Here is a 10,875-nt window from a genome sequence, read left to right on the forward strand (position 1 = left end):
AATAAAGCATACAAATATTTCTTTTTAGATATTCACTGATATAAATGTCAGATGAAACTTTTGGTTTGCCCTGGCTATACAGTACAGTGTATATGGTGGTAACACTTTACAATATAAGATTGTATCTGTTATTATTAACAATGACAGTATAGTTTTTTAGCACTTATTAATCTTTGTTAAAGCTACATTGTGTAATTTTTTTGAGTTAATTCTTAGCAAAAACCCATGTTTTCTTTCAAAAGTATGTGCTCATTCATGTGTAGCTACTTCCACCCAATAATCAAAGTATTCTCGTAAGTGTAGAATCTGCTATTTAAAATACATACGGTCGAGTCGCTCGACTGGCTGAATCCATGTTGTGCCTCCATCTTTGAAATACATTCGCCGATGAGGGACATTCCTGAAATTCAAGCTCCGCCTTTCGCGCTTTCAGACTACACTCACGCTGGACGCTGGCTGAAGCCTCCCGAGGTTGCATGTGTAGGCGGTATACGTCATCAAGACTTACTTATTTCAGAATATTAACAATTACAAAGCTGACAATTATTCTTAGTTAATTGTAAATTGATGTAATATGCTTATGACTTGCGAATGTAATGCTCAGTTAATTTAAATAAACCAGGTTTGATGACGTATGCAGCCCACATATGCGACCTGTGCAGACTGAATCCTTCGGATTCAACAACAGCTGCACACCGTGATGATCCCGCGATCTAATGCTTTGATTTGAGGCAGATTTGAAAGCTTGTTGAAGACCTATTTTCGAGGACATTAAAACACGTCGCCAAGGAAGCGAAAAGTAGTTTTCCAAGATGGGGCTCAAGGGACACCGAAGTTGCCTACTTTCTATCTTCTCCACAGGTAATTCAGCATATTCGTTTACATCTATACAGTCTATGTTGTAAACTTGAAGTTTTATAGTTCCTTGGCTAACTATAGCACTTGTTAGTGTAAACACGCATGTGGTTTAATGTGTTCGAACAGCCACACGCCGTCTCTCCGCCCATTTATGTAATCTGAGGTACTGAGATAAATGTTTTTCATCTTCTCTGACCTCTAGCACAAACAGACGGTGACAGCCCTATTTTAGCCTTTCATTGATAAAACTAACGCCGCTGATCTGCGCGTCTTTCGTTTCATTTTACAAGCGTGTGAAATCTTATTTCACCAATATCAGCGAAAGCTCTTACATATACACGGACATGTAACATGTAAGGGATAATGTAGAGGCAGCCGGTAGTTATCGGGAAATAAGCCCCGACAGTGTGATCAGGACCCGACGCGAAGCGGAGGGTCTTGTATCACACTGAAGGGGCTTATTTCCCGATAACTACCGGCTGACTCTACATTATCCCGCTTATTACACGGCTACTTGTCACATAAGAAAAAAACTGGACATGAATATGAATTTGAAACATTTTATTGGCATATTTGTTTTAAATTAACATTTTTATCCTTCCGCGACACTTTGCACAGATGCATAAAATGATCGTAATACCTTATTAAGATCCTCTGCTTCATACTTGTCTCCATTTTTTCTCTTTTAGCCAGTCTTTGAGAAGTTTTAATGCCCATTCTGTATTTTTTTGTGTGTTGGCTTCGTAGCTGTCATGCTCTATTTTGTCAAGTTCAGTCTCAGTAAGCTCTCTGTGTCTTGTCGTGGTTGTCCAGTGTTTGTCACAAGATGGCGCCAAACAAACAGTAATCTTTATTGGCGCGGAGCGATCTTACTCGTAAAAGTAGTCCGGCTATGCGTTATTATTTTGGAGCGGTTATTATTCGAAAAGAACGAACCTGCAAATGTCTCAACTGACCAATCAGAATCAAGCATTCCAGAGAGCCGTGTAATAAGCGATAATAGACAACACCATACGTTGGTTATGCGCATGCTCAAAGTCTTCTTCTCCGTGTATAGTGTATATCTGTGGCAGAATTACAGCGCCCCATACTGGTCCGGCATATATACTACACCGCTTTCAGTCAGTTTCAGTGGTTTCGTGTTTACGGATTATTTTTTTAGAGCAAGGAAAAAAAATTATCGGATTGGGAATGCACCGACTTTGTGTAGACATAGCCTTAATGACAGTTGTCATAAACGTCTATAAAATGACACGTGTCATGTCATGATTATGAAGGTGTCATGTCAGTCATGCACACCCCTTCAAGAAAAGTGGTACCTATTCTTTAAAATTTCGAAAAAAATATGCTTTTTTCACATGATGCATGAAAACAATTTGTGCTGTCCTACTTTTTCCACAAAGTCAGTTGACATAGTTACACAGTTATTGCATCGTTCTCAGAACAAATGTGACTTTGTTCGCATTTTTAAAGTTGGCCAAAACATAAACTTTTCATAATCGCAACATTCCTGCAGTTAAAAATGAGTCTTGATTCATAGCCTCCCGTAAAGTTCAAATAAGACCTACTGTGAGCCACTATCAGCCTCAAATCTGTTTTGTAAACAGTATTGTTTACTTTTCTAAAAGATCAAATTAATATCTAAAAGGCAACTTTATGGAAATTTGCTAATGGAAAATAGAAGGAAGGAAAACAATAGCATGTAACCCTTGTGTTTTAAGTTTACCTCTGTTCCTCTAAATGCACCGAGCCAGTGAGCTGTTATGGCCCTTAGTGGTGGGTTATTTATAGCTGACTTTGCCAGCCAGCACCGGGTGTAATGTAAGGACACGTCCACGGAGCACAGGGGTGATTAAATGTCTGAGTAATTGACAGAAACCCTGGAGGAAATGAGGGAGTTAGAAAGGAGAGAGGCAGAGAAAAAACTCATTTGGTTTGCCCTACAGATCGGCAGATCTTCCTACTTGCGTGTCTGTCCCCAGAGATCAACATCTCTTCATGCTGAACTGTAACCAAATGCCATGCTTTCGATTGGACAAATACCGAGGGTTAGATGTGTAGTAAAGTCTCAAACAATCAGGTCTTCAACTGCCTGTCTTTCCTTTGACAGTGGATTGATCAATGTTTTTGACGTAAACCAAACTCTTCATGAAATCTCTGTGGATGTTGAGCGATTCATGTGCCATGAATGTTAAAACCAGGAACAATTTCTGTGAGATATTTAAAGTTGAATCTCTTTTGTGCACTAGCAGCAGTGCTGTGTTATGTGTTTCAGATGAGCTGATTGTGTAACTGTACAAATATTATCAGTCAGATATCACCAGCAGTGACAGGAGGCATATGGTGACCTCAGATTAGACAGATACCACTTTACACATTTAAAGCACCAACTGAAAAGATTAAAAGGCAGTTCTGAGCCAAAAAACAAATGAATTGCTCTATACTGGCCACCTAAAGCTTCTGGTGTCACACTGGGAACCAGTAATGTCAAACGCCAATGGTGCAGTGCAGTATAAAAATAAACCTCTTAAATGGTACAAAATGAGGTCCCTCTTATTGAAATTAACAAAGCTGTCCACACTTTAAGCACTAAATGCGGCAGCTTGCAACCCGATGTGTGTTTCTATTTTCGTCACCCTTCACAGCTTATCCAGCCAGTTTATTTTCCCTGCCAATTTTACTTATAAAATATCACATGCATACATGTATTACATATTTTATTTGTTTAATACATAACATCTGACCAGCAAATATATCTTATGACAAAGTAGTTCAAAAAAATTGCTTTTGGTGTTAAAATACTCTATGACTTGAGTAAAGGCCCTCTCACACCATTGATGACAATAAAACTGTAACACTTTGACATATTTAATTCACGCTACTCTAGTGTATTAACTCGGCGAGCACCAAATCATTCAGTTTTTGTGACCTCAAATATCTTGATATATGCATTTGTTCTTCGCATAAGGCTGTTGAATATATTAGGAAGATTTTTAATATAGTGTATAATCACATTTATGGTGCTTTTATAATAGTTTGACTTTTCTGTAGCATGACAGTAACAACCACAAGTAACGCACAGTATCGGATTTGGATCGGCCCCGTTTTTTCCGATACCCGATTCACGTAAAAAGGTCTGGATCGACCCGATTTCCGATCCAAAGTATTGGATCGGCCCACCCCTACCTGTTATAGCTATCATTATAGGAGTCTTCACACTCTTGGTGTGAATGGACCTTAAGAACAAACACTCAAATGTGCCTAGTTTGTTTCTGGGAAGGTTATGTAATATAATATACAGTTATGTCACCCTTCCCTTCGGCAGAGACAATCTTGGGTTCTAGATGGGTTTTGTCTCTTGAGAGCCATTTGCTGAAGGATTGTGCAACTAAACGCCAAGCACTCTTTACCTTGAGAAAGAACCAATATGTCATGAATCATGCCCTGTCATTGTGAGCAAAACAGCAATAATAACAGTCCAAATATCACTGAGGACAAAGCAGAATATCTCGGCTCTTCAGTACAGCTTCTCTGTTCCCATGGTGCCTTTAGTAACTGCTGTGAAGAGAGAAAGAGAGGGAGAAAGAGAGAGAAAGAGAAAGAGAAAAAGAGAGAGCAAAGTATAAAGACTTCAGCAGGATCAATATCACTCAAAACTCTTTTATGATAGCAGGAAAAATGCCCGGGATCTGCCACGTGAAATTAGCTGCTTCCATGCAAGCGTGCAGAGTCCCAGACACTACGCTTCTGTCCTCCAGCTCTGACTTCTCGGAGGGATGTACCTTCTTAACAGTAATGGATTAAAGCAAGCGATTATAGGAAAGTTTGGAGGATAAGGCACAGTGTCCCTATTTTGTTCAACTAAAGTGGTTTACACAAAAATGTTAGTTCTGTCAAATAAATCTGTCAAAGTTTGTGTGAGAAGACCAACATTTAAGGACAACTTTAATTTGAAATGAAGTGCATGTGCAATGAGTCAAATGTTGATGATACTTTTATCGTGCTTTGTCAATTTGATGCACAGCCGTTCATTATATTACAAAGTAACCTGTTTATGAGGAGCTGCTAAACGCCACCTCTGCCAAAAAATAGATAATGATATTAACCGAATGTTCTCAGCACACTGTAAAAAAAATCTTTGCTGCCTTAAATTTTAAGTCATTTTAAACATTATTTATCTTGACTAGAGATTAGTTGTTATAACTTTTATGTTTAAGTGCTATAATTGGGTCCCCAATGCTTCTATCAACTTAGAAAATGTGAAAAGATCAACCCCAGTAACTTAGTTTTGGTAAACCATTCTCTGAAAGCATGTGAAAAAATAGGTCATTGAAATTTGCCACCCCTTGTGATGACAGAAGAGGATAATATCGCCCCTTTTAATCTGCAGTATCCATGGCACTGCCATTTAGTGCGGAGATCAACTCATTTGCATTTTTTAAAGAGCACCAATTATGCTAATAAATTAGCACGTTAGCACGTTATTGTAATATCCCATAGTACATACATGTTATTAAAACTTGAACTAATGCACTGTGAGTCTTATAAATTGCTTTCATACCTCACCGATTTCTGCATGTCTGGAAAACGCTCGGATTTAGTTCCTGTCTCCGCCTTTCCAAAATGTCTAGTGTATTCGGATTGGTCAGATGACTACTCAACTGTTATTGGTCAACTGGGTTTGGCGTGTGTTTGAAAGGTTACGCCCCTGACTACGCGTGGGTTTTCCGGTTCTGACTGAGAGTCACAGGCAACGTAAACAAGCGCTATATTTCTCTATAAACGATGGTGTCTGTACTGCCTTACCACTTCAAGCTCGATCCAGAGAGTTCAGACGGCCGTTACGATATAAACGATCTCCGTCAATGAACGCGATTGGATTTAACTTTTTTAGGTGTCCTTAGCTCTGCCAGAATGCTAAACGAAGACGAAAATGTGTTGCAAAGACATCCAAAAGGTAATTATAACGTACTACATTACTTTGCAAACTATATGGAAACACCAAATGTAGCACATAGAAGGTTTTATTTGAAATGATTATAAAACTATTTCACTTATTAACATTATTTTACTATAGTAAACTTTATTATAAAAGACCGCTTACATACTATATTACTGTGCAAACTATATGGAAACACCAAATGTAGCACATAGAAAGTATTTGTTGAAATGATTATAAAACTATTTCACTTATTAACATTATTTTACTATTGTAAACTTTATTATAAAAGACTGTTACATACTATATTACTGTGCAAACTATATGGAAACACCAAATGTAGCACAGGGAAAGTATTAATTGAAATGAATGTTCTACATTATTTCACTATGGTAAAGTTTATTATGAAAAACTGCTTACTTATAAGTGCTATGTTTTTACTTATTAGGTTTTAAGGAGAATGCAACATGTTCCAGGGCCTCTTACCTGCGTGATTCATCATCCAGGTTTTGCACAAATTGTCTAAATCCCTACACACAGAACATTTATTGTACCGACTATAAGCCTTTGAGGTGCAGGACTAGAGTAAGTTTTATTACATTTTTAAACCAATAACACTAAAGTATCATTATAGTAACAAAGTACCCAAAAGAACAAAAGATGCAACTTTAAAGAAAATATAATAGTCAGTCAAAAGTTTATTTATTACAAATATATATTTAAATGTTAAACAATATATAAATAAACATACTTTAGTAACCATATTGTGCTCTTGTTTCAAAAATTGTTCAATTCATTTCTTACAGCTATCTATTCAGATAAATGGCATATCAAAGCTTTGTCAGCTGGTGCTATTTAAGACGACACTATAAGGTTATCATCCTGTCGTGTGTTGTTCTCCAGATACGCTTGGAGCTTCCTGATCAGATCGGTCACAATTTTGGCTTTCGACGACCCCTGCACTGAAGATGGCATGCAATCACGTCCTCCTTTGAAGGTCTCTCAAACTGTGATGCCAGGTCCATTGGAATCGGGGTTTTCTTCAGCTTATCTTCAAATACCTCATCAAACACAAGCCTGATCACATCATCCACATAACTGTAGAAATATTGCAGTCAATAAATCTTTTGTTTTGATCATTTATTTCCCTGCTTCATACATTAAGTTTTTGATTATGAATGTATTTGAAATAAAACATTACTGCTTACGGTATGTCACTTGTGTGTTTTGGGAACATAGCCTTGTACTTTTCCTCTCCTGCTTTTGTTACGGCTTGGTGACATTGTAATGGATGGCTGCAAGGTACAAATACCTGTAAAATATAAACAAGCAATTAATTTATTGTAAAAGTAAATACTACTTTATTTAACACAGTTACTAAAATACTTAAATACCTGCACAGCATTCCAATAAATGAGAAAATCAATTTTTTTTGCTGCAAATCTGAAATCTCAGGCTACGGACGGCAAAGGCATCCACTGATGATGATGATGGAAACATTGTGAAACGATGCTACTGCCTGGGTTCCTATTATTATGCAGAGAAAAAAAACTTTGTCATCATCAGTTATACATTTAAGACTGGTAGTGGTTTCACTAGGTAAATACATAATATGTGTTAAACACCTTTGCTCCTCATATGCCAGTCTGACTCCTTGTACTGTGTGTAATGATGTTGCATGTTTGCATACAGTGTAGAAGGATGTGTCCAGCTGCGAATCTAAGATATAGACAAATAAAACAAACATGTATTCAGTCAAAAAGAAATATTATAACAATAGAGTACAACGACTATAAATCGTTAGACTATTCATTAAAACGTAAATGTATTACATATTACATGGCCCAACATTAGCAACACACATTACGTGTTTACTTCGTTTCAAAATCTAAGAAAGCTTCAAGTAAATACAACAGTAAAATACATATAACTTTAAACAAATCATCTGTACTTAGAGTTTCTTGAGTTTGATCGTGAGAACAAATTTTACTGGTAACAGTTTAGCTGGCATTTGTATTTGTATTTATCTTAGCAACTTAGCAAGTTTGTAAACATGTCTAAACCAACATCGATAAAAAAAAACGAAAGCCTGCATAATTCAACATACACGTGTGTAAATATGGTACGTTGTTTATGAAATACAGTATTACAACACAAAACAATTAGCTTGCAAGCTTAGCTCTACACGCACATTATGTTAATCTCCGGTTACCGTAATGTACAGTAAAAGGCAAATAATAAACATGAATACTTACAGTCTGTGATCCAGAAGTGCACAGTAATCCAACTTTCAAGAGGAGACGTCGCGCAAATCCAGCTTCGGTTCATGAGAAGCAGTTATTGTGAAAACTCCGTGAACAACTTCTGACTGGATTTTTCCGGAACCGTATTAAACATGATGTCCTCTGTGGAAGTCCATAAAGTGCTATTTTGCCCTCGCATCTAAAGAGACAGCGTCTACTCGAGAGATTTAATCGCTTAAACAATGAAACAAGAGTTTGCAAACAGAGTCAAAGCAGGGACTCACAACCTCCGCCATTTTAGCTCTCTTCTGACTCGGCGCTCCCCACCCTCGTCTTTGAGGGCGTACCCAAGCAAAGCAGAGAGGGCTGAACTATGATAATGTTGGTCTTATCTACGTCACTAATCCCAGGAAGTAAACTGTTGCCTACAATCCGAGTGTTTTTTGTAGTCCTCGAACGTTAGAGACGATAACTCGCGTCATCGTTTTCTTTGAGGTATGTACTTTTTGAATATCGTTAGCATGTACTAATGCACACTTACACACAAAAGGATGTTTAAAAACGTGTATCCCATAATAGGTGCTCTTTAAAGGACACACCCAAAAAGGCACATTTTTGCTCACACCTATAAAGTGGCAATTTAAACATGCTATAATATATTATCTATATAGTATTTTTGAGCTAAAACTTAATATACATACTCTGGGGACACCAAAGATTTATTTGAAATCTTAAAAATCTCTTGTGAAATGTCTCTTTTAAAAACTCACCTTGTAAATTCCATAAATTTGTATGTGTTATGTGTCTAACATGATGCGTGATATTTCTCATTTGATTTCTTAATCTCTCCAAAAACAGATTTGGGACTATTTTAGATCTTCATAGTCTCTCCCAAAACTCATTATAGGTGTTATACTTCACCACACTGTGTGGTTTTCTCACGTGTTATAAAAATAAGAGGTGCCAGCCATTGAGGTATCTTGCCATACGCCATCAAAATAAAAATACTTAATTTCCAGCCTGATCTCATGAGGATTCATACATATTGTACAAGATGGCTAATTTGTATGAAAACGTACAAAGTTAGTCGTGAAAAAATAATCATAAAAAAACAAAACACCACCCTTAACCCCACACCTAACCCCAATGTCACACTGTAAGCCCGGATAAGTTGAATATACTTAAAAAAAATGAAGCAAACTTGTTGCCCTAAAAACTTTAAGTAATGATTACTTAAAAACTTTAAATAATGATTACTTAAACATATAAACTGTTCTAACAACAATTTTAAGTTGAATAGACTTCTTCCAATATTCCTGCACTCTTAACCCAGATTAGTTGACTTTACTAGAAATTTGTGAGGAAACCCCTTGCATATAACTTTAGTTTTTATCACTTTATATTACTTTTGATGTTATAAATGGTATTATAACACAGAATTGATGACTGATTTTAAGTCAGTCATTGAATAAACGTGATTCTCCACAGAAACATACACAAAACTGTGTTTTTGACATGCATTGTCAGTACTGTGGAGAGAAATACAATAAAGTGTTCTGAACAGGGTTCATGTACAGAAACACTGATCACCTGAACGGTGACTTTACAAAATTATAATTTACAACCAAACAACATCAATAATATAAGAGCTTAAACCTATATGACATTTTATTAACAAATATTTAAGTAGTGAAAGTTCTTATCAGTTTTTATTCTGTGAAAAAGCAGAAAATAATCAAAGTATTCAGGCGCAAAGGATTATGGGTATTCCTCACAACATGAACTAATAATTTTAAGTTCATTCTACTTGAATGTTTTAGTTTAATGGATTTTGTAAGCTTAAAAGTTAAATCAACTAAACTTTTTTAAGCTTTGGCTTCAAAACAGAAAATATTAAGTGATGTTTATTTGATTGTTTAAGTAAAGACAATATCAGGGTTAACAGTGCATAAGGGTCAAGGCAAATCATTAAAAATGTACGAATATGGTGGTACAAATTAATACGAATTAGCCACCTTAAATATACACCTAAAATATGTATGAATTGCCATTAGGCAGCATTGTCATTTTTTATTTGGTGAATTAAACTGAATGGAGCCAAAGAAACATTTTATTGCCTCAAAGTATCTGTTTTAGCTCCAGAGACCTAATATTGCTCTGTTATATTTTACTGACACTAAATCTAATTTTAACATTTCTACCAAAACTCTTGAAGTAGATAATTATATAGATATATCATAGTGCAGTTTTATGATGAAAAATAGCCACTTAATGTGCCTTTAGAAATTATATTTGAAATGACTAGTCTAGCAGAGCCAGACATCCAGACTGATGGCAAAAGGTTTCAGCCAAGGTCTATTGCAATTTCATGGCCAAGGATAGGCCGTATGACTGCCATGTAAAGCAACCAATCACAGTTCGACTTTGCTTCCAGTTGCCTGTCGGAGAATGTAACACACATTCAGACATATTTGTTATGTTATTGTTTGCATCAGTTTTGAAAACAAGAAATGCTTCCCAACACATAAAACAAAGTGACCTTCATGATTTCAGGTTCTGAATCTGTTTACCATCTGTAGGAGGTCGATCTGGAGATGAGAAAGTAGAGGCCACCAGCAGACACGTGCAGAATGTGTGAGAATGAAAGTGTGTCAGTGCTGTCCTGAAAACCCCTTTTATCTTGAGATGTATTTTCTCTCATCTCCTCTGTAGGAAGTCCTTTGGAGGTGGAGCAGTGTGATCTTGAGGTATTAACATTGAGCTAGACTCATCCTGTGCTCCCTGCAGTTTTAAAGCATCCATCTCTCTCCCCTGCAGAGCTATCAATAACCTGTT

General features: G+C 36.6%; 1 long non-coding RNA gene across 1 annotated transcript; it reads right to left on the reverse strand.

Annotated features, from left to right (window-relative positions):
• Positions 1-6,754: 6,754 nt before the first annotated feature.
• On the reverse strand, positions 6,755-8,626 carry LOC135719436 (uncharacterized). The gene is made up of 5 exons (XR_010521093.1): positions 8,053-8,626; positions 7,423-7,516; positions 7,192-7,324; positions 7,006-7,109; positions 6,755-6,895 (listed from the first exon to the last, which is right to left on the reverse strand). It is a non-coding gene; the product is annotated as an uncharacterized lncRNA (long non-coding RNA).
• Between the last annotated feature and the right edge of the window lie 2,249 nt (positions 8,627-10,875).

This window comes from Paramisgurnus dabryanus, chromosome 14 (assembly GCF_030506205.2).
Source record: "Paramisgurnus dabryanus chromosome 14, PD_genome_1.1, whole genome shotgun sequence".
Taxonomy (NCBI): domain Eukaryota; kingdom Metazoa; phylum Chordata; class Actinopteri; order Cypriniformes; family Cobitidae; genus Paramisgurnus; species Paramisgurnus dabryanus.